The sequence below is a fragment of the Mesoplodon mirus genome (assembly GCF_964341445.2).
Source record: "Mesoplodon mirus genome assembly, chromosome: X".
NCBI lineage: Eukaryota > Metazoa > Chordata > Mammalia > Artiodactyla > Ziphiidae > Mesoplodon > Mesoplodon mirus.
In genome coordinates this window covers 102199705-102218983 of record NC_138981.1, presented here as the reverse complement: position 1 = coordinate 102218983, position 19279 = coordinate 102199705, and the positions used below count along the sequence as shown (strand labels likewise).

At 42.9% G+C, this 19279-nt stretch overlaps 1 long non-coding RNA gene across 6 annotated transcripts in view; it reads right to left on the bottom strand.

Moving 5' to 3' along the window:
- LOC309796047 overlaps nt 1-18597 on the bottom strand; it is a 65549-nt gene extending 46952 nt beyond the window's left edge. For 5 of the 6 annotated variants that reach the window (XR_014292410.1, XR_014292411.1, XR_014292413.1 and 2 more), the window contains exons 1-3: nt 18384-18597; nt 13123-13256; nt 9878-9953 (exon numbers count right to left, since the gene is read on the bottom strand). This is a non-coding gene — a long non-coding RNA (uncharacterized lncRNA). Of the gene's footprint in view, nt 1-3213; nt 3314-9877; nt 9954-13122; nt 13257-18383 lie in introns of all 6 variants that reach the window. The other variant, XR_014292412.1, reaches the window with a different exon arrangement.
- Between the last annotated feature and the right edge of the window lie 682 nt (nt 18598-19279).

Sequence of the window (19279 nt, the reverse complement as noted above, 5' to 3'; positions counted from 1 at the left end):
AAGAGGGGATATATGTGTACATACAGCTGATTCACTTCTCTGTACGGCAGAAACTTGCAAAGCATTGTAAAGCAACTATACTCCAATAAATAAATAAGTAAATAAAACACGTGCATACACAGATTTTACCAGAAAAATAGAAACAAAAATAAATAAACATAAAAAGGTGAATTCTCATGCTTAGGCAGATCCAGAGAGAAACCCAATGACATAAAAAAATGCACTAATCAATTTTTAAGCACATGATACCTTATTGTTAACTATAGGCACTACATTGTACTGCAGATCTCTGGAACTTTCTCATCTTGTACTATATATCTGTAACTTTATACCTATTGAACACCAACCCTCTCCCCATATCCCCATCCCCCCATCCCCTGGCAACCACCATCCTTACTTCTGACTATTTTAGATGCCTCATATAAGAGGAATCATGCAGTACCTGTCCTCCTGTGACTGACTTAGTTCACTTAGCATAATGTCTTCTAGGTCCATTCACGTATCCAAACTCACCAAATTACATATATTAATTATTTGCAGTTTTTTTTTCTTTCTTCGTTACGCGGGCCTCTCAGTGCTGCGGCCTCTCCCGTTGCAGAGCACAGGCTCCGGACGTGCAGGCTCAGCGGCCACGGCTCACGGGCCCAGCCGCTCCACGGCATGTGGGATCCTCCCGGACCGGGGCACGAACCCATGTCCCCTGCATCGGCAGGAGGACTCTCAACCACTGCGCCACCAGGGAAGCCCTATTTGCAGTTTTTTACATACCAATTACACCTCAGTGAAGCTGGAGAAAAAATAACTAAGCCATGGGCTCTACGTTCCAGCCAAACAAAAATGCACTCATCAGAAGTAAGGTAAATAAAGTGAATTTTGAAGTTTCTTAACTATGGTAATACTTGAGATCTTTGAGGTCTTTCTTTAAAATCCTGGGAGAAAAACAACACATGCAATTTATAATGTAGTACCAATAGCCGTCATGTGTTCCATGTTTTTACAATTTAGAAACCATTTTCATAGTCAATACTTCATTTGATAAACTGCAGAGAAGGCCAATCTCTCTCGCATCCTCAGTCATCACTTGTTACTTTAAGAAGCAACATTTGAAATTTTCTACCGTCTATAATATTATTGACAGCTAAATCCCTACTGTGTCCACATACTCTGTAGACGAGGATTACCACAGGGTCCTGCTGGGAGAGCTGGGTCAGGCCCCAAAGGCCCAGCTATGCACAAGATATAAAAGGAGGATTGCCTAGATGCTGGGGTCCCTGCCTTCTGGGGACCTATAGCCCCAGAGTCCTGCCTCTACCAGACCATTAGCACCCACCCAGTGCAGAGCAGTCTCCTTCAGCCTGTCCCAGTGTCCTTTTTAGCCCAGGATGGAGGTAATAATGCAGAATCCACAGGTCAGCATTTGATTACTTTGGCCTGGACATCAAACAACCAGCAGGATGATGACAAGGTTCATCTCTGAAACTTGATTTGACCATTCTTAAGACAGAAGGGATAAAACTTGCCTCTACCTAGTTCCCAGATATTTGGAGATGATAAATGAAGTACTACAATTACATATTTTAGTTTTTAAGGTGAATTACTTTGAAGTCCTTGGAAAGGTCACAGAAGTCTGAGAGAGTCTAACTGGCTCAAAGTTAAATATCTTCGATCACTTAGCAGTTTTACTAGAAATCACACACAACATCTCAAACTAAAGATATGGAAAAGAGACAAAAGCTTAGGTTTTGATATTGGGAAGTAGGAGGAAACTTAGTGAGGAAAGTGTCAATCAACAGCAGGAGTATGAAACAGGAAGAGGAAGACATGAAGAAGTCAAAGTGAAGAATTAAAATTTTGTTTCTGGGAAAGAAAGGGGGGAATGTAAACAGCAACCATCGAATGATGTTTTCCCATAAAGAAAGCACAAAGAAATTTTTAAAAGTGGTTCAATCTGGAATAACTGATAAACAATTTAAAACACATCATAAAGGACATAATGCTTATATGCGTGAAATAAATTTAAATGGAAAACTCCAACCAAAGTGAATGCTGTACCTGAGTCTTAGAAATCTTTTAACCATAATGAGTTTGGCAGTGATTCTAGAAGGTAAGGGGATGTGATTTGTATCTCAGAACTGTCTATTTGGGTGAGTCTCATCCAGATTCAAGCTAACAAGACCCACACAGAGTATCACAATGAAGCCAAAGGAGAGAAAGGAAAAACTAATCATCCTGCCCCTCTTTCAGATACAGCCCTGCCTAACTCCTACCTCCTTATGTTGCTGCCCCTTCACACCCTTCTAAGCCAACCAGCTAACCAGCCAAGCAGTCACCCTGAGGCTAACTTACTTACATCTGGTCTAGGGCCTACCCTGCAGAAAGGTACACATGCCAGAGGCAAGGAAGCTGAGCTGCAATTCTGGCAGATGTGCACTCCTTGGATTGGTCTACACTGATTCCAGCCACCCCTTTCCTCTGGAAGACACTAAAAGCAGTAAGAGTAAATTATTATTTCCTTAGTTTGCTCACGCCTGTGATTCCAAGGGAAAATAACAACAACAGAAGAAAACTGTTGCAAGGGCTGGGCAACCGAAGTCACCAAGTACCACAGGATCAATTTTTACACACACACACACACACACACACACACACACACACACTCTAGTATACTCTAGTAGTTATGGTTCAGCTAAACACACTAAGTCAGGACAGGAGAAGGCAACCACCTTTTTACTCTCAGGTCCCTTCTGGGAATTTGGTCCTCACTTCTAGTGAGAGATCTGGAAATGGCTCCACTGGTCATCCTCCTCCTGGGAGAAGGACCACCTTAACTGTGGAAAACTTGGCTTTGGGAGGGGAGTGAGTTCCCTATCTCAGTGATACTCCTGGACACTTGGGGAATTCTGCTCCCTCAATCTTGTCAGAGGGCTTGCCGTAAGTTAATTTATGGTGACTCAACCCTCGGGCAGTAGGACCACTAGAGACATGGACAGCCTGCCTCAACCTTGTGAGAACTTCATAAACACAACTCTTGCACTTTCTCATCAAACACTCCCACAGCTCCAGTCAGACCTGGAACCTGGGACTAGAGTGACAAAGGTGTCTGACCTGGGGACAACTCTTCTGTTCATATGAGTGTGACTCTCAGGACAGAGCAGAAGTGAGAATGTGTGCTTCATGGTGAGCGATGAGGGAGGACAAGGAAAAGGACCGTACCTGTCAAACAGGTGAGCGCTGCCTGTCCTGTCCCCTTTCTTTAGATAAAACAAGCATTGTCTGTCAGGTTGGAGAGCTGGTTTGGTGTTCACAGTCCAGTCTGTTACAGAATTAGAAAATCAGCATCACTCATACATTCCCTGAGAGTGGGGTGGGAAGTTAAGGGTCAGTTGGTACCCAGGGGATGTAGCAGAGACTGTTAACAGCCACCAAATACACCAAGTATGCTTCTAAGTACCCCTTGCAGTTAGATTGGGGCGAAGTGATTGGTTCCTGCCACTGAAATATGTGAAGTGATGTGTGTCAGGGCTGGGATGAGGCAACTAAGGCATATGGGCTTCCAGCTGTCTTTTCCTCTGCCATGATGCCCTTGGAGGTCACGTGTGCCGCCAGATGGCATTGCAACAAGATTAAAGAGAGCCAACCAGTCTGCATCAAACCTTATTTACGTGAGCAACAAATAATTCTGTGTTGTTTATTTGTTACTGCGTCAGAGTCTACCCTATCCTGACTAATACAGGAGCCAAAGTAGCGGCCCATCCCCAATGCCAGAGACTTTAGTGCACTAAGTTTAACCTAGTCACACTCACAAACTCTGTGAGGATGATTGGGTCTCACATGTTTTCCAAGACTTTCTTCAACAAAACATTGTCTCTGAGGGAGGATGGTTCAGCCTAAAACAGTAACTTCAAGTGTAAAGGCCACCTTTCCCAAGGCATGTATCTTCAAAATATCATAAAGCATCCAAAACTCATTCAATGGCTCATGAAATCTCTTCCCAGGCACCTATAACCTCCTGCTGTTTCCCATTTTACTAACATCACTGGACACAAATGCTGGCTTATAGCCTCTATAAACAGAAGTTCCTCATAAATTCAGGTTCCCATAAAAATCAAACAAGAGAAAAGTGAAAAAAGAGCCACCAGTAAGTTTCTCTCTGTCGAGACCATCTCAGTTTCGTGAGGGCCCTGGCTCAATTCACTTTTAAAGTTTGGAATAGGAAAGAAGAGGAGCTTCCCTCACTCACTGTCTCTAAAATGTCTCTTGGAGAGCCAGTAAGGCCAGCATGAGGTAGGAGGCACATCGCTTTAAAGCTTGAACTGAAAGGGCTGGGGATGCTTCTGGCTGGGCACTCTTCACAAGCTGCTGAAAGCCCTACCTTTCAGAGCACCTACCTACTCAGATGACAAGGACCCCGTATATGACTACTTGTTGTACATGACCAAAACGTGTCTTTAAAAACACGTCTTTCAGGTCTTCCCTGGTGGCGCAGTGGTTGGGAGTCCGCCTGCCGATGCAGGGGACACAGGTTCGTGCCCCGGTCTGGGAAAATCCCACATGCCGCAGAGCGGCTGGGTCTGTGAGCCATGGCCGCTAACCCTGCGCATCCGGAGTCTGTGCTCCGCAACAGGAGAGGCCACAGCAGTGAGAGGCCCGTGTACCGCAAACAAACAAACAAACAAACAAAAAAACACGTCTTTCAAAGGCAGGTCACATTATCAGTGTAAGTTTGAGAAATTACACACATATATTTTTCTCAGGCTGGGACTGGATGGAAATGTTCATGTATTCAACCCCTAAGAGAAGGTCTGTCTGGTGGTTAAGGGCTGCACAAAAGCCATAGCCTGGGCCCGTGCTCCGCACCCGGAATCTTCTGGTGGGAGGGGATGGTCAGAGAAGTCCTTACTCTCTGACCCAGAAGGCCTCTTCTGAGCATTGCCCAATGCTCCTGTTATACAACATGCAAAATAAATAACCAACCTTAAAAGTCAGGCAGCCAAAACTCTACTCAATAATAAGCCCTTTTACAAGCTGCTTATCACTTGCCAAAATCAGCTCCAGAGGAACACCAGGAACTCTGAATTCTATTGTTCTTATGAACTACTTGAGGAATATAGACAAGCTTCACTGGCTTTATTGGTTTTCTAAGAGACAAAAGACAAAGGTTTTCATCTACCCATACTCTGACCTTGACCTCAAGAATGTAAATATAGCCCCATCCCACCATCTTAGAGAGGTCCCTATTACAAGTGTGAGTTAGAAAGGGGTCCTGATCTTTTCTTAGAAAACACGCTGCTCTCTGCTTTCCCTCTCACCTGATTGTTGGGGTGAGGAATGGAAGAAAATGCCAACCTTTTCAGAAAATTCACTGGGAGGGAGGGAGAGGGCAGGACAGAGGCATATGGAATGCAGTCTTCTGCCTGCGGGGGCCCTCTGGCTTAACTACAAAAGGAAAGAGGAGTTTTGCTCAAGGAAAACTGTTCAAAACCATTTTTGGTACACTTAGGTTGGCTTGATGATACGTTGTTATTGGCCCAGAATGGTTTCTCTGGGTTTCCAAATACACGGTGGAGCCTCTCGTTAAGGGGTCTTGTTAAAGAAATTGATGGGAGAAATCTGTTATAAAACTCATTTCTGAATTGAACCACAAAAGGGATTTTGATACCCATTTGGCAGTTTTTTTTTTGTTTTTTTTTTTGCGGTACGCGGGCCTCTCACTGTTGTGGCCTCTCCCGTTGTGGAGCACAGGCTCTGGATGTGCAGGCTCAGCGGCCATGGTTCACGGGCCCAGCCACTCTGCAGCATGTGAGATCTTCCCGGACTGGGGCACGAACCCGCGTCCCCTGCATCGGCAGGAGGACTCTCAACCACTGCGCCACCAGGGAAGCCCCATTTGGCATTCTTATTCCAGGATCCTCAACCCACAGATGCAAAGCTCAGGATGTACCTGCTCTAGAAAACCTTACTGCCCTCCCATTTCCCCTCATTGCCCCCTTCCTCCTCCAGGCTCTATACATACTGACTTGTTGCCTTCACTAGCTGAGAGGTCTTCTTAGAGCAGGAACCAAGCCGTACTCCCCTCTGCATCTCTATTGTCTAGCACAGTCCATGGAACATGGTACGTGTTTATTAAATCATTTAATTAACGATAAGATTAATAATAAATATAGTTAATATCCGAATGTTCAGTAACCGTGTTTAACTTCCTATATTTTTTCTCATTTTCCAGATGAGGAAGCTGAGGCAATGAGGGTTAAGAAGCTAGTAAGTGGCTAAGCAACGACACAAACTAGGCCATCAGGCTCTAGAACCTTCATTCTTAACCGCTACGTGGAGCAGTACACAGCAATAAATAAGTGAGCTGATGAAGGGGCTATACACATATGAAACCGTTAAACATGAACCTAGTTTAGTCACACAAAAATGTATTAGGCACCTAGCACTCTGTGCCAAGCCCAGTGCTAACATAAGGGCATCATCTTATTCCTCAAGGAGAAGAGAGACAAATAACAAAAGCTTATTGAGCACTTACTACATGCTGGGCACTGTCCTAAGTACTTCACACATATTCTTTCCTCTTTACAAAATCCCTATGAGGGCACTACTACTACTATTATTTTATATTGAGATAAGACAGGCGAGAAACTGAGGCACAAGGAGATTAAGCAATTTGCAAGAAGCACGATTTAAACCCAAGCAGCCTAGCTCCAGAGCCCGTGCTCTTATCCACTACACTCTGCCGCCTTTTCTGTTTACAACCACACACAACTCAGTGTAACGTGTGCGAGAAGAGAGAAAGAGAAAAAGTGGTATAGAAACTCAGGGAAGGAAATGGCTCATTTTGCCTGAGATGGGGCTCACAGAAGGCTCTGCAGAACAAGTGACACTTGAGCTGGGCCTTGAAGACATGAGAATCGGAAACAAGTTCAAATAAAAACAGGATATGGAGACCAGTAAAACTTGTATGTGTTTTCAAGGCCATCACTACTAAAACACAGAGCTAAGAAGCAAGCCTGGCCCGACAATGGCTTCTGCTGCTGAGGCCACTTCTTGCCAAGGAACAGGGATGTCATTCGTGGAACTGTGACCTGAATTTTTATGTCACTTTTCCCACTTGGTTCAAACTCTACCTAGGGTTTTGTCATGCTCACAGTACCTATAGAAATTTCTTTTCCTCTCCCTTCCCTAGATAATAAGAGATAATAATGTTTCTGGAAGCGGATCTACAGGCTGTCTTCAGTGTAACTGAGGCCAGATCCTTCAAGGTTGGCAAAGGAGGCTGGAAACACCCAGTGAACAAGGGGGATGGCTAGAGCTCATGGTCCCAACCATTTCCACACGTGCAGATACTCTCCCTTTCCCTAACTGCAGAGGGTCTGAGTCCAGTTTTATGAAAGGATGCCCACGGGTTTCCTTAGAGTTTGTTCCAGTCAAACCCACTGGCAACTTCCCCTCCCTCAACATCTAGCTTCTCTGAGGATTACTGGCTACTATGCCCAGAAATGCATGTGACTACGGACTAGTGAATGCCTACGGACTAGTGACCGCCAACGACGAGTGAGTACTCCTGGGGCAATCGTTCCATTATTTCTCCCATTCTGAGTTTATTTTTGTGGATGGTGTGAGGGAGTGTTCTAACTTGGATTGGTTTACATGTGGCTGTCCAGCTTTCCCAGCACCACTTGCTGAAGAGACTGTCTTTTCCCCATCGTATATTCTTGCCCCCTTTGTCGTAGATGAATTGACCGTAGGTGCGTGGGTTTACCTCTGGGCTCTATTTCTCCCATTCTGATACCTTCTTTTGACCCCCTCTCCCACACACCATTCCAGTTACTGCCTCATCTCCCTCCTCTTCTTGACAGCAAAACTCTTCAAAAGATTTGTCTATATTCCCCGTGTACAATTTTCCTCTTCCCCTTCTCCCTTGAACCCACTCCAATCAAGCTTTTGTCCACTGAAAAGGCTTTTATCCGGGCCACTACTGGCCTCTATGTTGCTAGAGTCCACTGAATATTCTCAGGCCTCATCTTGCTTGGCCAACCAGAAGCACTTCTCACAGCTGATCATCCCCCCTTCCTGGAAGCACCTTCTTCACGTGGCTTCCGGGGCACCATTCTCTTCTGGTTTTCTTTCCATCTTCCTGGCCACTCCTTGTCAGTCTCCTTTTCGGGTTCCTCATTGTCTTCCAAACCTCTGGCTGTGGGAGTGCCCCAGGGTGGGTTCCATGGTCCCCTTCTCTTAACTATCCTTACTCCCAGTGATTTCATCCATCTCACAGCTTTAAATACTATCTAGATGCCTATGACTCAAGAATATTTATCTCCAGCCCTAACCACGCCTGTGAGTGCCAGGCTCATACATCCCACAGCTCACTCCTCATCTCCACTTAGATGTCTCAACTGGCATCTGAAATTCAACATATCCCAAAGTCAACTTCCAATATACTCCCAACCTTGTCTACCCACAGTCTTTATCACTGCAGTTAGTGGCAACTCCATCGTTCCAGCTGCTCAGGATGAAAACCTTGGCATCGTCTCCAACAGAAACACTGTGTTATACAACTCCAGAGGGCACGAGCCACATTTTATGCAATGCCATTGGTGTTATGTAACATGGTGACCCTGTTTTCCTTGATTCCTCATTCACATCCCACATCTGATCTCTTACCAAATCCAATTGGCTCTACCTTCAAGATATACCCCAAAATCCAACAACTTCTCCCAAACTCCACTGTTACCAGCCTGGCCCAAGCTTATCCCCTTAAACATAACGTATTATCCAAAAAACAAGAGTGATCCTTTTAAAACATGTCAGATCACATCATTCTTACTCAAAAACCCCCACTGCTTCCCATCTCACTCATAGTAAAAATCAAAGTTCTTACAATGGCCTTCAAGACCTTGCATTATTTGTTCTCTTTAGCACTTATCCCTATCTAATATACTACATATTATTATCTATCTAACTTATTTATTATCTGTTGCCCACATATGAAATAAGCTCCATGAGGTCAGAGACTTGGTCGGTCTTGTTCACAGATGAAGCCTCAGCATCTATAACAATATCTGACACAAAGCATATGCTCAGTATATATCTGTAGAAGAAATAAAAGATTGGCAAGAGGGAAATCTTTACACATGGGCCAGAATCATACCAAAACCCAATATAACAAGTGAAATGGCATTTGGGCCAACTGGTGCTGAGACTAAGTCAAGTCCCAAGAGATGTTATGTGTAGTTCCTACTTCCTATTACTTGTTTTCCCATTGCTTTGATATTTTGCCTGGTGAAGTCTCCTTTCTTTTGCCTCTAAAGAAAAAAAAATTGACCTAGCTATAGTAAGGAGCTCCCCCTGGTGGAAGCAGCTCCATCAAAGCAATGGCAAAGAAAATCATAGAAAACAGGCTTTAAGTTACAAAGGAGATCGCTGGAGACAAAGGAGTGACGCCAGCATTTCACAGGAAAAGTCCTTACTAGAAACAAGAGAAACTAAAGATTAGATTCAAGGTACATGGGGGAACTTATCAACTTATTTTACTGTTGAACCTCTTTTGCATCTGATGATGAGAAAGAAAATAATTCATTTAAAGTTGAACAACCTAAGTACCTTCCCTCAAGGAATTTAAAATCTGATAGAGGAGGTAAGTCATGAATACAAATAAGTACAGGGGCTTCCCTGGTGGTCCAGTGGTTAAGACTCCACGATTCCACTACAGGAGGCACAGGTTCAATCCCTGGTCAGGGAACTAAGATCCCACATGCCACTCAGCCAAAACAAACAAACAAACAAACAAAATAAACAAATAAGTACAAAGCAATGAGTATAACTGTGAAAGAGTGAATGGGGGCTAAATAAAAGGAATAAACTAAGAGCTATGACTTACCTAGGAAAAAGAAGGATTACTTTAGGCTGAGTAAATCCAGGAAGACAACTTGGAGGAGGTGGTTCTTGAGCTGAGCCTTGAAAAACAGACACATTTTTATTGAGCATAAATGTAGGGAAGGGCACATCAACCCAAGTTGACCAACGGGACCCTGTAAAGGTCACAATTTCAGTGACAACACAGATTTCAAACTCTCTTCAAAAGAGCAGAGAGGGATTCTCAAGAGAAAACTCCTTGGCAGAGGCAGACACAGGAGGGAACCAAAGAAAGCTCCTTTCCTTGTTTTCCCTTGGGTGAGAGAAACACTATTAAAAACTATAGAGGAAAAAAAAGATAAAATACAATCTCCACGATAAATGGTCCAGCTTCCATACTAGAGGATTTAGAATCCACAAAACTAATGAAAAAGCCCATATAGACATGCAGGGTCTATTCTGTTCTATATTTTATCTGAAGGTAATGTGCAGAGAACATCCTTTCAAATGAGGCTCGTCTCCCTTCTATTCCCTCCTGTGCAATGTCCTTCCTGTGGAGATGTCAAAATGCATGCTGAATCCATCCACCCCTCTCAATTTCCACTGCCATCCCCCTAGTCTGAGCCACCATCATCTCTCCCCTGGTCTAGTGCCACAGTCTCCTGACTGGTCCCCCCACTTATAGTCCGGCCCCTCTGTAAGCCACGCTGCACACGGCAGTCAGATCACCTAGGGATATTTGGGGGTGAGGTAAATAACTCATGTTTCATTTTCTTTTTTTAAATTTATTTTCATTTATTATTTATTTATTTATTTGGCTGTGCCAGGTCTTAGTTGTGACACGTGGCATCTTCATTGCTGCGTGTGGGATCTGTAGTTGAGGCATGCGAACTCTTAGTTGTGGCCTCTGGGATCTAGTTCCCTGACCAGGGATCAAACCCGGGCCCCCTGCATTGGGAGCACGGAGTCTTAGCCACTGGACCACCAGGGAAGTCCCTCATGCTTCATTTTCAACTTTTCATTTTGGAAGTACAGACGATGAAAAAAGTGGCAAAATAGCACAAAGAATTCTCATATACCTTTCACTCAGATTCTCCAAATGTTAACATCTTCCATAACCACAGTACAATATTATAAATCAGGAAATTAACGTTCATACAACACTATAACCTAATCAACAGGCTATTTGCTTTTCTCCAATTGCCCCAACAGTGTCCTTTTTCTAGTCTAGGATCACACCTGTCTCCTTCAGCTCCTTTAATCTGGCATAGTTCACTAGTCTTTTTTTTTTTTTTTTGGTCTTTCATTACCATGACACTTTTGAAAAATACTGACTGGTTTCAATTTTGGGTTTGTCTGATGGTTCCTCGTGACTCAATTTAGATTATTTGTTTTGGCAAGAATACTACAGATGTGATGTTGTGTCCTTCTCAGTGCATCCTACCAAGAGGCACATGGTATCAGTTTGTTCCACAACTATTGATCTTAACTCTGATCATTTGGTTAATGTGGTGTCTGCCAGGTTTCTCCCCAGTGAAGTTACTATCTTGCCCTTTGTAACGAATAAGCATTTTGTGGGGAGATACTTTGAGACTATAAACACATATACTGTTTTTCACCATACTTTTGTCCATTTTGTGGAGAAAAGGGAACCCTCTTGTGCTGTTGAGTGGGATTGTAAACTGGTGCAGCCACTATGGAAACAGTATGGAGGTGCCTAAAAAATTAAAAATAGAACTGCCATATGATCCAGCAATTTCACTTCTGGGTATTTATGTGAAGAAAACAAAAACTATAATTTGAAAAGATATATGCACGCCCATGTTCATTGCAGCATTTACAATAGCCAAGATATGGAAGCAGGGCTTCCCTGGTGGCACAGTGATTGAGAGTCCGCCTGCCAATGCAGGGGACACGGGTTCGTGCCCCGGTCCAGGAGGATTCCACATGCCGCGAAGCGGCTGGGCTCGTGAGCCATGGCCACTGAGCCTGTGCATCTGGAGCCTTTGCGTCTGGAGCCTGTGCTCTGCAATGGGAGAGGCCACAACAGTGAGAGGCCCGCATACTGCAAAAAAAAAAAAAAGATATGGAAGCAATCTAAGTGTCCATCGACAGATGAATGGATAAAGAAGATGTGGTGTATACACACACACACACACACACACACACACACACACACACACACTGGAGTATTACTCAGCCATAAAAAAGAGTGAAGTTCTGCCATTTGCAGCAACGTGGATGGACCTAGAGAATATTATGCTAAGTGAAATAAGTCTGACAGAGAAAGACAAATACTGTATGATCTCACTTACATGTAGAATCTAACAAACAAAATGAAAACAGACTCATAGATACAGAAAACAAACATGTAGTTACCAAAGGGGAGGAGGGTGGTGAGAGCAAAATAAGAGAAGGGAATAAAGAGGAAAAAGCCTCCAGTTATAAAATAAATAAGTCACAGGGATGTAATATACAGCATAAGGAATATGGCCCATAATATGTAATAACTTTGTATGGGGACAGGTAGTTACTAGACTGATCAGTTACTAGACTGATCATGGTGATCATTTCATAATGTATGCAAATGTCAAATCGCTCTACGGTACAACTGAAACTAACATAATATTGCATGTCAACATAATATTGCATGTCAACTATATTTCAATTAAAAAAAAAGAATTCCAATCTTGTAAGTAACTTAGAGTCATCTGAAATTGGGAATACTGACACATGCTAATAAAGCTCAGAAGAGAATGAAGTTTATAACTTACAACATCAATTTATTAATTTAACTGTAAAGTGGGCATCCTCTCCCCACAGGCTTGCCTACTAAGACAGTTTTCTGGTGAGCCTAGAACAGGGATCCACAAACTTTTCCTTTTAAAGGGCCAGATAGTAAATTTTTTTGATTTTGTGGGTCATATACTCACATCTGTCACAATTACTCAACTCTGCCACTGCGGGGCAAAAGCAATGATAGACAATAAGTAAACAAAGACGTATGGCTGTGTCCCAATAAGACTTTATTTACAACAATAGACGTCAGGGTTTATAGACCCCTGGCCTAAAATAAGAATAAGAGGAGTAGTAGTTACATGATTCAAATGCTTGATCACATCAGGCTTCTGTCTCCGCTATCAGATTAGACACGCTGCTTAGCTGGACACTGCCAACGTTTGCCTCTCTAGTCCTCCTTTCTTAATGCCAGCCACCCTACAAAAATCCCACCCCATCCTAAAGCCTTGAGTATAAGAAAGCTCTACTTACCAGTAAAACTCTAAGGGAAATGCCAGCAGCCTCAGTTTACATTCTGCAGCTATTTCACGGAGAAAACGTTGATCCTTTGTTACCTTCGGGGTGGGGCGGGGGAAAGAGCACCCTCCATTCTTACTTGTGTCCCCCTGGAAAAAAAGTGACAGATTTGGCAATATTAATACTTATAAGAGGCACTAGCGTGTAAGCTCCATGAAGAGAGATATTACTTTTTAAATTAGAAAGAATCTCTTATTTTTACAAAAGCAGTGTATGTTTGTCCATTGTGGAAAATTAGAAAACAAAAATTAATAGAAACATTACATTTCTACCACCCAGAAACTATCACGGTTAACAGCTTAGTATACATCCTTCCAGATCTTTTTCTAAGTATATATAATATGTATATGTACTTTCTACCAAAATGAGGTAACGCATGTGCATAATGCTTTTTCTCAATTAACGACCTCCACCATTCCACGTTAAGAAGTTTTCATCTCATCTAAGACCCATCCATATTCATATCTGCTTACTTTTCCCCAAAATGTCCTATAAAGCTAGTCTGTTCAAATTAAGATCCAATCTCAGACCACACATTGCAAGCTAAGTCTCTTTTCATTTAGAACAGTGTCCTTTTTTCAGGACAGGAACTTTGTTTCCCAATGTATCCTCAATGCCTTTAACAGTTCTCGGTAGGCAGGAGTAGATCAAATATTTGCGTAATTAAGTAATTAATAAAAAACTTAGGAGATGGGGGGCTTTCGCCCTCCAGCTTATCTCATCCACCCATCACCCTTTATCTTCACTTTATAGATAATAAAAATCAAGGCCAGAGAAGTAAAATGACTTCCCAAGGTCACCCAGCAAGTACATGGCAATTTCTCGGTTTCTTCTGTTAAACCAGGAGTTGGCAAACTTTTTCTGTGAAGGTCAGATAGTAAATATTTTAGGCTATATGGGCCAAGAAGCAAAATCGAGGATATTATGTAGGTACTTATATAATGACAGAAAAAAATTTCCATAAATTCTTTACTGATGAAACCCAAAATATAATAATAATTGATTATACGGTTTTGTAATACAGGTCTACTAATGAAAAAATGGAATTGAAGAATAAAATATTTTGTTTTATTGTGGTTGAAGCTTAGTGTTCCCTATAATCAAACTGATGGTAAATGTTCATCTGAAAAAACATTCTTAGCTGCCAGGTCATAGTGTGCCAACCTCTGTCCTACACTATGCTGCTTGTCTGTGATTTGGCTTTTTCTTTGAAAGTTTGAATGAGAATAACATTCTTCCTAATTGACAGTTGCAGTTGGGTTCTGGCTTATTGAAGTTATATGGTACGAAAATACCAATGAGGAAAACAACTCCTTGGCTGCTCCTTTAAAATGTATATCTTGTCTTACTTCTGTTACTCTGGTACCTAACTGTTGGTAATGCCTGTCTTCTTTCATTTAAATGGTAAGGTAGGTTGCACTGTGACTGTGGCTTTCACGATTAACCATGCGTTAATACTAAATGGGGCTGGGACTACCCTGGTGGCACAGTGGTTAAGAATCCACCTGCCGGGCTTCCCCTGGTGGCGCAGTGGTTGAGAGTCCGCCTGCCGATGCAGCGGACACGGGTTCGTGCCCTGGTCCGGGAAGATCCCACATGCCACGCAGCAGCTAAGCCCCTGCGCCACAACTACTGAGCCTGCGCTCTAGAGTCCACGAGCCACAACTGCTGAGCCTGCGTGCCACAACTACGGAAGCCTGCGGGCCTAGAGCCCATGCTCCGCAACAAGAGAAGCCACTGCAGTGAGAAGCCTGTGCACTGCAACAAAGAGCAGCCCCCGCTCGCTGCAACTGGAGAAAGCCCGCACGCAGCAACGAAGACCCAATGCACCCCAAAATAAATAAATAAATAAATAAATAAATAAATAAAAACATTAAATGGGGCTGACTAATTGAGAAATCACTGCAAGTGAGGATGGTGATTGTTTGGCCTATGTCAAGGCTGATAATTTTTCTTCTAAAATAAAAATATGCTATGCTATTTAAAGATATAGAGGTAAATATCCAAAGAGTTAAAAGAACAGAAACTATTGGTTTGGGGGAAGCAGGGAATGGGGAGGAAAGCTGGGGACTCCTCTTTTTAAAAACAGCCAACCTCGTAGAATTATTTGACTTTTTAAAACTATGTACATGTGTAATTTTGATAAAAATACACAAAAGAAAACCAAGGCACATTAAAGTGCCTTCTAGAAAAGGCTTTTTTAATACTTTCCTATACACAAAAACAAACTCAAAACGGCTTAAAGGCTTAAGATATGACACCATAAACACCATAGAAGAGAACATAGGCAAAACATTTTCTGACATAAATCATAGCAATATTTTCATAATTCAGTCTCCCAAGGCAAAAGAAATAAAAGCAAAAATAAACAAATGGGATCTAATCAAACTTACAAGCTTTTGCACAGCAAAGGAAACCATAACAAAACAAAAAAGACAATCTACAGACTGGGAGAAAATATTTGCAAACAAAGGCTTAATTTCCAAAATACACAAACAGCTCATACAACTCAGTATCAAAAAAACAAACAACCCAATCAAAAAATGGGTAGAAGACCTAAATAGACTTTTCTCCAAAGAAGACATACAGATGGCCAACAGGCACATGAAAAGATGCTCCACATCGCTAATTATCAGAGAAACACAAATCAAAACTACGAAGAGCTATCACCTCACACTGGTCAGAATGGCCATCATCAAAAAATCTACAAATAATAAATGCTGGAGAGGGTGTGGAGAAAAGGGAACCCTCTTGCACTGTTGGTGGGAATGTAAATTGGTGCAGCCACTATGGAAAACAGTCTGGAGGTTCCTTTAACAACTAAAACTAGATTTACCATATGATCCAGCAATCCCACTCCTGGGCATATATCTGGAAAAAAACCATAATTCGAAAAGATATATGCACGTCAATGTTTATAGTAGCACTATTTACAATAGACAATAGCCAAGAAATGGAAGCAACCTAAATGTCCACCGACAGATGAATGGATAAAGAAGATGTGGTACATATATACAATGGAATATTACTCAGCCATAAAAAAGAATGAAACATTGCCATTTGCAGCAACATGGATGGACCTAGAGAATACCATACTAAGTGAAGTAAGTCAAACAGAGAAAGACAAATATTACATGGTATCACATGTATGAAATCTAAAAAAAATGATACAAATGATACAAAACAGAAACAGACTCAGAGACATAGAAAACAAGCTTATGGTTACCAAAGGGGAAAGTGGGGGGAGGGATAAATTAGGAGTTTGGGATTAACAGATACATACTACTACCTATAAAATAGATAAACAACAAGGACTTACTGTATAGAGCAGGGAACTATATTCAGTATCTTGTAATAAAATATATAACTGAATCACCTTGCTGTACACCTGAAACTAACATAATATTGTAAATCAACTATACTTCAATTTAGAAAAGAATACTTTCCTCCATCCTCCCCCTCCCAGACTAGGTTAGGTGTCCCTCTTCTCTGCTCCCCATAGCATCCCTTGCTCAGCTCCATCAGAACACTTAACACACTGTACTGTAATTATCTGTTTCTCTACCTGCCTCCCTGAAGGAACTATATATGAGCTCCTTGCAAGGAGGGACCATGTATTATTCATTTCAGCTCCTAGATTAAAATATTAAAATAGGTATTCATTAAAGTGAAGTAAAACTAGCTAAATACCACTCAGTCTAGGCAAATTAACATCACAATGAGATACCAAACAAAAAGACAAAACAAGTGTTGGTGAGTATGTGGAGAAATTGGAACCTTCATACATTTACCGACAGGAATATTAAATGGCGCAGCCACTTTAGAAAACAGTCTGGAAATTCCTAAAGAAGTTAAACATGCAGTCACCTTATGACCCAGAAATCCCACTCCTAGACCAGGGAACAAGTGAACATGGTCCTTGCCCTTTCCAGTGTAGAGACAGAGAACAAACCCAAGCTTATAGGGCAGTGTGTTAAGTGTTATGACAGAGGTCTGCTAAGGGCACTATGGCAGCACCTGTGCAGGGCAGTGAAATCAAGAGAATTGACAACATATGTCCTCACAAATGTTCACAATAGGATTACCCATGATAACCAAAAAGTGGAAATAAATGTCCATCAACCGATAGATGGATAAACAAATGTGGTATACCCATTCCATGGAATGTTATTCCGCCATAAAAAACAATGAGGTACTGATACATGCTACAGCATGATGAAGCTGGAAAACATCACGCTAAGTGAAAGAAGCCATTCACAAAAGACCACATATTGTATAATTCCATGCACATGAACTGTTCAGAAAAAGCAACTATAGAGACAGAGGGCGGTTACATGGTTGCTTAGGACTAGAGATAGGAGGAGAGATTAACTACAAAGTCTTTTGGGAATTTGGGGAGGGGTGATAAAATGCTCTAAAACTGGATTCTGGTGATAGTTACACAACTCCATAAGTTTAGTAAAAACAAGTGTACATGTAAAATGATTGAATTTAATGGTATGCAAAGTATAAGGCTCTTTTTTAAAAAAAAATCCCTCAATCTATTACATTATTTAGTTTCTCTCTAAATTAACTTTTTCCTGTATGACAAGACCTGGTAAGAATTGTGGTAAATGAAGTTTCTGAAGCATTTTTGTCGGTTGGGGTTTGGGGTTGTGCTGACAGAAACATCAAAGTCAACCTCTCTGAATATTGCGTGAGGAGGTGTACAATGCGTTTCCAGTTGGGTGATCCCAGTGTGTAATCTGGACAATCCGTGGTCGGCCAGTTTAAGTGTGAGTGCGCCAGGCCCCTACTCCAAGCAATACACTGTAGTCAGGTAACAAATTCACTTCTTGCAACTCTCAAGCCTTGTTCACAACCAGGTGAATTGTTCTATTACAGCATATCTGTGAAAATGTTTAGTGGTTTTTGTTTGTGTGTTTGGGTTTTTTTGGCAATTTGGTCAGTGCTTACTAGGCAAGGATGTCCTGCCAGAACAGCTGATAGATACTAACTCCACCCCTCCAGACCCGCCCCCTTGGATACTCCAGAGGAAAGCACACCTATCTAAGGGCGATGGGGGAGGTGCCAGGGGATGGAACAGCACCTCTCCGAGCTAGGGGAAAGGCTGGGACCGAGTCCCTCCTTCTTTGCGTTGCGGAATGGGCAAAAACTGCCACAAAGTCAGGGTGAGGTGTCTCCTCCCAGGGCCTCCTGGTGCCCGGGAAACTCACGCGTCTTCTTGTCAGGGTCGCCAGGAGGTTACAGGTAACTGCGCCCAGACCTCAGTCGCTTTCGCCGCTACAGTCCCACCGTGTGGTCCGCGCACAGCGAAAGAAGGCGATGGAGGAAGGCAAGCAGCCTGAGCAGGCCTGCAGCCGTGCCGAGTTCCAAGCCGCGGTCCCCTACGCCCCAGCGCTCGTCTCCCTGACCACGTGGCCGCCACCCCTCCCCGCACGCGCGATTATGTCGTGGCGCCCCCTGGTAGCCGGAAGCGGGCAAAACCGGCGCTGTTGTCACCGGCTGGTCGGAGCATGCGTGGACTGGCGAGTGGCTTCCGGTCCGCGGGGCAGCCCAAGCAGAGGCGGAGGCATCTGCGGCGGAAGTGGCCGCGCCGCTGGCCCTGGGCGAAGCGGCGATGCCGAGGGGAGCTGACCCAGATCCCAAGTGGAGTAGGTGGAGGCGGCCTCCACCCCTTCCTCCTTTCTCCCCAAAGGGAGAAGGACCCCAAAGAGGACAGAATGGTCAAATAATTATCTCGAACCTGGATGCCAGCTCTCTTCTGCAAAAACGGAACAGAATAAGGCAGCTTTGTTGAAGATGGTTTTTGTTGACGTTCCGCAAAAATGCATTTGTAGCCGCATCGATGTGAGCTAATTATTACCTCCCTGAGCCTCAGTTTCCTCCTCTTATAAAATAGGGATAATAATAGTACCAACTTCACAAGGTGTTTGTGAGGATTAAATAAAATAATCCACCCAAAGGGTTTACCAGACAGTTAAAGCTAGCTATTTAGTTGTTTCTCAGGATAAGAGTAGGTATTATCTTTCCTCAGGATTCAGAGAAACGGAAGGATTTTGACGCTACCAAATAAACGCATACCTAAGGTGAATTATTCATAAAAATGTTT